Here is a 9,996-nt window from a genome sequence, read left to right as displayed (position 1 = left end):
AATTTAAGTGACCAAATCTCTCATGCCAAAGCCTACTACTATTATCAGCATGTGTAAGAAATAAGGACGATTCAAACTCAATAAATTCAGAAAATGTATATAGTCTGGCTCCATTCTTTACCTTACTAGTTGCAATTTTGGAGCTGCTATGTAGATCATATATGTTCATTGCATCTGGAGTGAATTCCACTCTCTTTCTGCTGTTGGAATGAGTGTTCTGATAAACTGAAAGAAAGTTTACCGAAAGTTTTGGAACATGAAGCACATCTTCAAAGCTTCCATGTAAAAGTTCCACTCTACCTTTTCCGATGACCTTAATAGGTGAGTCATCTCCCATGAGGATGGGAGGTCCTTTGCATGCATCCAAAGAGGAATAGACTTCCTTTGCAGTAGCCATATGATGTGATGCACCAGAATCTATAATCCATGCATCAGGGGAAGAATCAATTGCAACTAAAGCATGAAAATTGTTACCTTTCATGTGCGGCGGATCCTCAGTTTTCTTCTTGGCGCCCTGAGGGATGTGGTCCCCAAGGTTGTGCTTCTAAAGGATTTTTGCCATTTGGTCAATTTTTTTCTTCATGCAAGAGGATTCTGGATGGAATCCTCTTTGACAGTAGGTGCATTTGTTTCCTTTCTTCCCTTTCTCATTTCTCGAGCCGGAGGAGTCATTGAAGGGCTTGGTGTACCCTTCCTTCTTTGGATGAGAATGAGCTTTTCCCTTGTCTTTTTGCTGCTGATTTTTCTGATTTGAATCAGATCTATGATTTTTATTGTGGCTTCCATCATAAACAGTGAGTGCATGCACTTTTGGAGGTTTGATTTTCCCCATGCCAATGAGTTTATCTTGCTCAAAAGTAAGGGACTCCATGAACTCTTTGAGAGAAGTCATAGTGTAGGATTTTCCTGTTGTGAGCCTTACTGAATGAAATGTAGACACAAAGACGAAGTATTCTAGTTTGAGCTTTGACATAATAGAGAGAACTTGGTGACTCTCCTCCTTGGATTTGTCAATTCCACAACCCTTGAGTTGCAGCAATAGATCATTATATTTGGTGAAGAAGTCTTGAATTCTGTCATAGTTCCGTGGATCCAATGACAACAACTCCACTTCGAGCAGGTGTCCTTTCATCTCATCCTGTTTCCCATAGATTTCTTCAACCTCTTTCCAAATCTCATTGGGAGTATTGCAGGCAGATAGATGAAATTGCAACTCTGGGGAGATGCACATGCATATGGATCCGTGGGCCTCATCCATGCAGTTGAGGTACTTGGATTTCTCTATGGCTGAAGTGGGTTCCACTTCTGTAGCCATGGTAATCCTGTACAACCATTTTTGATGAAGGTATCGAGCCATTTGGTCCTTCCATTCATGATAGTTGTACGATGTTAGGATCGATGCTTTGGGAAACTCCATTTTTCTGTCGATCTTCGATCTCCAAGCTGTAATACTTGCAAAATAAAGCACTGGTGCACCTTTTATCTAGCAAACTATGGGCTCTGATACAATGTAAATGTGTTAGAAAACCTGCACAGATGAATCTAGCTAGTAAAGGTTGAACACACAACTTTGCAGAGAAAAAACACTAAAAGGAAATCGAAAGAACAAAAGAATGATTCATTAGAAAATAGGTTACAATGCTCATGATATAGCATTACTGGGTGAAGATCCCAAGGTAATGCACCATAGTGGTGATCAATGAGAAGACTCAACACCTACAACAAGTTCCAGAGAGAACTAGCCAGTTTCGGAGTGAAAGAAGGAGCAAATTAGGGAGTAAATCATGCAGAAGAACTAACCAGTTGCGGAGTTAAAGAAGGAGCAAATCAGGGAGTAAATCATGTAGAAGGAATCTTGCATGTAGTCCCATGCTCTAACTAAGTGTTCGCATGTACGTGTATAGTACTTCCAACATCAAAGACAGCAAACCTTTTAGATATCCAAGTTCCATGGGAATGTCCCCAGAAAGGTTGTTTGCCGAGAGATCTATAGTGGTGTCAGTCTAGGGGTCTATGTATTTATACGATATTTCTTGACCCTTATCCATTAAATAAACTTCAACCTTCCAGTAGAATTGTCCATTTGTGTCTGTGCGAATAGATCTTGTGAAATCTTCAAATGCCATTGTTGATAAGTTTGAAAGTTGTGGTAGTATTGAACACAACAGATGGTTCATTGCTAGGTCAAATATCTGGAGATTTTGAAGGTAGCCAACTTGGATTGGTATCCTGCCATCTAAATTATTTTCCCTGAGAAGGAGTATGCAGAGCTTGGAAAGATCACTGATCCACTCAGGCACTTTGCCTGATAGATTGTTGCTACTCAAATCTACTGTCTTCAACATTTTGCAATTTTTCATGGACAATGGTATATGCCCATTAAAATTGTTCCGTTTATGTTTAAACCTTGAAGTTTGTTCAACCTTCTGAGTGTCTTTGGTATCTCTCCATGGAAATAATTATTGCAACATTCAAGAAAGTTAGAGAGTGACAATTGCCGAGATGTAAAGGTAGGGTTCCGTAGAGTTTATTCCCTGAAAGATCTAGATACTCAAGATTCTCTGATTCTTCACAAATGCAAGGAGGAATCTTCCCCTTGAGTTTATTAGACACTGAACATAAGAATGTCAAGGAATGAAACAGGGTGCAAATTACAAAGGAGATTGGACCTGTAATGCTATTCCAACCAAGGTCTAGCATAGTAAGCGAGCAGAGGAGAATGAATGACTAGAATTGCTCCATTCAAGAAATGTTGCTCAAATCCAGCAAAGCTAGGGATGACAGACTTGCCATTAAAGATGGAATGGAGCCGTACAATCCATTGTTTGCCATGTGGAAAACGGTCAAAACTTTCCATTTTGCTTGGAAAATGAGAGAAGCATTGCCAAATAATTTATTACTTGCCCACTAAATGCTTTTTAGATGAGGGAGCTGAGAGAGGCGTTCGAACAGAAAAGATCCATATAGGTCTGCGTGAGAGGTCTGCAGCAAGACCAAAATTGTCATGTTTGCTAACCAAACAGGGAATTCGGAGTGAAAAAGGTTTTGATCATGTTGGATATTTTCTAGGGATGTAAGTATAAAACTAACTCGCAACAAAATATACTTTAGATTATATTTCAAAACATAGGAAAATATATTTGAATGATAAATTGGAGGTTGTTGCTCCAAGTACAACAAAAGGTTTCACTATGATTTAGGCTCCATGAGGTTTTGCATAATAAAACTCTGTAATGAATTGTTTTTGCCCAGTAAATGTTTGACCATACATATTTACTAACTTTTCATTAAGTGCTCTTAACTATCTAATGTATTGCAAAATGGTTAGGGCTGTCGGTCTTTCTGCCTACAAACCAAATCGTAACCTACACAAATCCATCTCACAGGTATGGCTTCTCTCAATGTATTTAAAGTGGTGATTGGCATTAATTTTCCCAACAGTGTGTTTAATGTGATGGTTGGGATTAATTTTCCAAAAAGGAAGAGGGAATAGAACCTATTAGTTTGCAGTTTGTCATTGTAAAATATGTAAGCTAAGAGAGTCCCATAAGATTTGCAAGCCACGAAAGATTCTGAATTCTCAACTCTTTGGAATTAGAGAGATCGAATACTCACAGGCTAGATAGATTTTCGAGCTGCCCCAGAACAGCGCCAGCAAATCCTGCTTTGGACAGGTTAAGGTATGTTAATGTTTTCAATAGTCCCAACTCTTGGGAAATATGTTTCCCTCTAAAATTATTGAAGGCGACACTTAATTATGTAAATTCCTTAATCAACCAGCACTGGAGGATGGAAGGCACCACTTAAACTACAATTATTCAAATCTATCGTGACAGCAAGGCCACTCTGTCTGTCACAGGAGACACGTTCCCACTGGGTGAAATATTCCATGAAGCTAAACGCCCAGCAGGATCTTGCAATCATTATTCAAACAATTCTTCTCACAACAGGAAGGTGTGAATATGCCTGAAAAAGCTACACAACATATGAACTTTCATATTAAAGAACTTAGTATGCCCTTTTTCATAATACCTATCAATGGACGTTCTTGCTTCAAGGAACTGTATATGTGTTTCATGTATTTCATGCCACCTGTTTTCTTCATCTTAGTTATAATCATTTTATCTTGGCGGCTGGTATGTAGGATCTACGATCCAGTTATCGACTTTAAAGAACATAAAGACTCATGAATCCCAACTCCCACTCGAATTCAAACATTGTACGACTGGCTTAAAGTTCATTACACATCAATCTTTTAGGAGAATTTGATTTACATGCATAATACACGCACTTTTTTTCAAATTGAAAATGATGTGAAGGAAAACGCCTTGAATATGAAAACCATGAAATTTTGTTTTGCTGGATTCAAGCATAAGTGGCCGAAAGAGGTATTTTGAAGCATAAAAGTGCGAGAACTTGCCAGCTTATGATGGTAAATACCACGACGCTTCAAATTTCGATTCACCTTCTTTGTGATATAAATAATTTCTATAATTAATTTATAATAGTAGTGATTGTAATCCACCCTATACCATGTGAATGTGAATATAAAACTACTGCCCTAGTTGTCTATTGCTTTGAAAATAAATAAATATGAGGTATGCTACCTTGTCATTGCCCATGGTTATTCGACTTATGGGTTTTGAAACTCCGTGCTTTACCCTCCACTCCTATGATTAGGAAGCACAACCCAAGTCAAGACTTAAATGATATTAAAACTAAGTCAAGTTCAGACAAGAGCAAGGTAGATAAGAGCAAGCCAATGAAAGGCTAAGGGATCAGAAGCATGGCTACGCTCTTCTGTTGGAAGACAGTAATTCCAACCACCCGCATTAATAGACTGTTCTAGAAAATTCAGTAGGTAGTGTCTAGAAGTCGTTGACAAATGGGAAAGCTTCCTAGAGAAGCCGCCGCCCCACTAACTCCAGAAAGATCTGTGCTGTCTATAAAAACCTGTTTCAGTTATCAAATGAAAAAAAAGTTCTAAAGTTATAAGTTTCAGAATTCTGTGTTTATGTGTGTGATGTATAATCTCTAATTTGGTATCAGAGCCGAGGGTTTCAACATAGTGGAGAGCTCAGGAGTGTGGGCTGTTTTGAGCTGTGAGAGGTCGCCCTGTGGCGCTGTGTGCGGGGTCCAGCATTGTCCAAAAGATAGAGCTCAGGTGAGCTGCTTGGAGGAGGCCAAGTGGTGAATCACTGCATGAGGCCAATTGTAGTTTCTATGTGTTAAGAATTGTCTAGAGGTGTTGATGTCCTGCTGTGCGTAGAGCAAGTGTGAGGTTGAGTTGTGAAGAGCTGTGAGACAGCTCAGTGTGGGCGATTGAGCCGTGAGCGTGGTGACTGAGGTCTATGATAGAGCATTTGAAAGAAGCCTTCAGTGTTCAGCTTTTGGAGTTGTGAGGTAGCGCTGTTGTGGACAGGAGTGTTGTTCAAAAGCACTGAAGGATAATCGATGTTTTGTGCGTTTTTTGTGCAAGAGAACATGTGTGAGGTTGAGTGCTGTGAGTTGGAGCTGTGTGCTCTGAGTTGGAGTTAACAGTCAGAGCCAAAGGAGGGCTCGGTGGTGTAAGCTGGAGTGACTGGACAGAGAAATTCATTAAGAGCACTGTTGAAAGAGCGTTGGTTGATGCCTTTGTTGGAGACACTGCTAATTTTGTGTTGTGGATAGGAGTAATATTTCCATGCTCCGTGTGTGGAGATATCATTGTGATTTTGAGTTGTGAGATAGTGATTTGATCTATTGGTGTGGAGTAGATACACGTTGAAGGATTGTTTCAGTAAAGCTGCTCGGCTGCTCATGAATCCCTATAAAGGTGTGGCCAAGTTGAGGATTTGTCGACCCTGTATGTTTGTGAAGTCAAGTCGGCGCAAGTGAAGCTGCTGCATAGGAGGACCGTCTGTAAGTTATTTTTGCTCCCTGGGTGTATTGCTTGTTGTTTGATGTTTATGTTGTTGCAGCTGTCATCGTGAACCAGAGGGCTGAGAGGTTTTTTGTGAGTGTTGACTGGATTTATTCGCTGGAAGATTGGGCCCTCAACAGTTCGTTTTCAAGAGACCGAACCCATTGTGCAGTAGAGTGCTACAGATAAGGCCAATCGCTGAGGAGTGACTCTTTGTTTTTATGGTGAATTGATGAGGCCTATTTGAATCGATGAGGTATGGTGTTGTTGATAGTCTCACTTTGAGGTCGAGTAGCAATGTGAGCAGTGAACGTGGAGCTGCGCTAAAAAAAACCATTGTTCAAAAGCGTGGTAGAGGTGTGAGCAGATAAGTGGGTTGCAATATGTAAAGTTTTTGTGAATTGTCAAAGCACCGAGGAAGAGTGCCGAGAGTGAGATGATTGTGGAGTTTTGGTGAGGCTGCGTGACCTGTAGAGGGTCAAACAAGGCGTGGAGGTTAAAATTATTGCGTGGAAGAATGTGTAGCTGTTGCCATATTTCTTTCATTAAAAAATTCCCATCTGTTGATGTGCCATAGTTTTGTTAGCATGTGCACATCGAGGAGGAGATTTGTGTCTTCGTCAACTACTGCCTGTTGGTGGTGCCCGGTGTTTAGAAGGTGTTGGGCAATGTGTTCCAAGCCAAGAAGGAGTGAAAGAAGCGTTGATGTGTGAAGGTGATCAAATATTGATTCTGTATCTATTGTTGAAGGCTTAGCGCCACCATTGCTGCTGATGATGCCATGGTAATTGGTGGTGGTGTGATTGCTGGTGATGTTGCGAGAGTCTTTCGGCTGCGACATTGGGCTGTCATTCTTGGTGTTTGTGTTGTCATCTGGTAAGGAATAGAACTATTGGCCAATGATATAGAGGCCAACATGTGAGGCGTATGAAGAGTATTGTAGGCATATTAAGCAGAGTGATGGGTCAGCAGAGGAGACAGTCTCAGAGAGAATTTAAGCAGGTGAGGTGAGAGAATGAAATGGCAATAGTTGCAGAGGAATATCAAACACTAAATATTGATTTCATTTAGCTAGAAATGAAATGAAGTGAGAAAACAAATGAGATTGCAGAGGAAAAAGTTGTGGATGACTCAGCCGCAACGGATGAATTTGCAATTAAATTTGATAATGGATATTTATTTTATGAAAATGAATTGCAAGTTATCTCTGAAAAGAAAATGATTGATAAATTGTTGTTTGCTTTTGATGATCGCATGGAAGAACATGAAGAAGAAATTGTAGTAGTAGTTAAAGGAAGAAACAAGTTTGAAGATATCAAGCTTGATTATGATGCAGAGATAAAGCTAATTGAAGGATGGCTTGAGAAATCTTTTAAACATATTGATGTAGGTTTGAAAGCAGCGACTGGCATGGTGAAGAATCTTGAAATTGAAAAATCCATGAAAGAGCACAATGACAAAAATCAATATGGTCTTTTTAATGTGCAGATATTGACAATCAGGAAGAAGCAACAAAACTTGAAGAAATTGCAAGCATTAAGGTCAAGTATAAGTCCCAAGAACGTGAAGCAATGTTGAGTACAAAGAATGTTAACCTGTAATCAAGAAAGGAGAAGCTCAATCACTATCTTATGACAAGAAAGGTGAAAATGAAATTGCACCAGCAAAGGAAAAGGAACAAGCATGGACCCTTTAATAAGAAGGCAAAAATGAAATGTTTTGTTGTAAGCCTAGCTGAGACTTAGACCAGCAAGCAAAACAATTAAGAGTATAGTGTCTTGTTTATTGTGCTATAGTATATTTGTCATATGGTTGGAATTAAGGGGGAGTGTTGGAAGACAGTAATTCCAACCACCCGCATTAATAGACTGTTCTAGAAAATTCAACAGGTAGTGTCTAGAAGTCATTGACAAATGGGAAAGCTTCCTAGAGAAGCCACCGCCCCATCGACTCCAAAAAGATCAGTGCTGTGTATAAAAACCTATTTCAATCATCAAATGAAAAACAAGTTCTAAAGTTATAAGTTTCAAAATAGTGTGTTTATGTGTGAGCTGTATAATCTCTAATTTCTTCATCCAACCGTACCAACAGAAATAAGCAATTCTTCGGGCATTAAGCGGCTGCTTGATTAAAGTTTTATGGGAGATTTTAGTATGAATGCAAAGTCAAAATTTACAACCTTTCATGAAATTTACTTTTTTGAAAAATGAAATTTCAGGAATATAATACTTATTTCCAAGCTCCAGATCGTAATCCACCACTTCAACATGTTATTATTATATTGTCCAGAGATGGTATTACGTATTTAGTTTTATTTTCAAGTTCCATATCGTAATCCAACACTGCAACCTGCTATTATTATAGTGTTCAGAGATGGTTTTACGTATTTAGTTTTATTTTCAAGTTCCTATCGTAATCTAACACTTCAACATGTTATTATTATATCGTCGGTCCAGAGATGGTATTATGTATTTAGTTTAACCATTTACCATGTATTAATTTTTTTTAGGTCACTTATTTATAATTAATGTTTGGAAACTTAATTTTGGTGTATTTAGTTTTATTTTTAAGTTTTATATTGTAATTCTTACTTAATTTAGTATGGATCAGAGAAACTTGAATATCTTGTTCTTGATGATGAACCACATTTTTGATTCTAAAAAAGGCTAAAAAGTTCTATTTTCATGAGACGGTATTACCTTTTTCACCAAAAATTTCTGCCACTTATCTATAGTTTAAAATTGGGAACTCAATTTTTGTTATTTTTTATTATTATTTAAATTTATTTATACCACTTACCTATAATTTAAAATTAGGAACTCAATTTTTGTTATTATTTAAATTTATTTGTTTGTAAGGTGATTAATTGAGGTCATGTTGTTTAGTAACTTCTATTTTTTTATTAGTTAATAAATTTTTTATGCTTTATTTTTTTTAATTAATTTTTTTTTATTTTTTTCTATTATTTCCATTTTTATGAACTATATAACAACATGAAAAAACAATTAAAAAAACATTTTCCAATATTTTTTTATTGTGTTATAGTTTTATTAATTTTTAATTTCACTTATACTTTCTTCTTTTTTCTCTATTTTGTATTCCAATTCCATTAATCATAGTTTTAAAAAAATTATTAATATAGTTACTAATTTTTAGATTATCTCATTAGCATTTCTTTCCTAGCTTTGTTGAATTTGTTTTATTTAAGCATAAGCCTCCAAGATATAGCAAAAATTAAAGAAATTGATCTTATTACAAGAAATTGAATTCAAAAAATTAATCTCCCTTAATTCAAGAAGTTTTCTTCTTTTCTCTTTTAGTGTATATGTGATTAATGTTTGTATGTATCAGGAAGGATTTGGAACTCCAAACAAGGTGGACACTTGGTTGGCCACAAATCCAATGCAATTTTAGGGGATTCAAATTTAATGGCACAGAGTTTGGAGGTATGGGATCCAAATTAATTCTATTAGTAACCAAGATCTCACTTTGAAGTTCTAGATTTTGCTTCAAGTAGTTGCATAATGAGAGATTGTTGGACCTTTATTGTGAAGTTAGTATTCAATTTCTCATCTCTTTCAATTGGTTTGCTAAATCTTTTTTACCTTCCTTCCTCGAACCAAACAAAGAAGATTGGTCTCACTTACCATGTAAAAGATTAACGTGTGAATTTTGTTTATGTGATCAGCTGCGACTTTATTCTTCGTTTTATTCAAAGTGATCATGCCATATTCAACCAATTTAATATTAAATCACAAATCATAAAAAACTAATAATATTTATAAATTATTTGAAAAGAGCTAATGATATACTTTGTTTATGAATATTAAAAAAAATTAATTCTTTTTATTTAATTTTGATAATATGAAATTTTTCAGGAAGTATTTTGGTTAGAAACTTAAGTGTTTTGATATCTATCTATAAATATGAGGGATGTAATTTATAATTTAGTTGTGAAATTATAAATGAGTTGTTCTAATTATAATTTAGTTGTTAAATTAGTAGTAAAACAACTATTATTGTTATAAGTATTAATTAATTTATTTTTACAATTCGATTTAAAAAATAATTTAATACTAAATCAAAATTATAAA

The sequence above is a fragment of the Pinus tabuliformis genome, chromosome 5_1 (assembly GCF_031772625.1).
Source record: "Pinus tabuliformis cultivar Carrire ecotype Pingquan chromosome 5_1, CPIR1, whole genome shotgun sequence".
In the NCBI taxonomy this organism is placed as follows: domain Eukaryota; kingdom Viridiplantae; phylum Streptophyta; class Pinopsida; order Pinales; family Pinaceae; genus Pinus; species Pinus tabuliformis.
The sequence above is the reverse complement of the archived record's forward strand: the minus strand, read 5'-3'. Positions refer to the sequence as shown.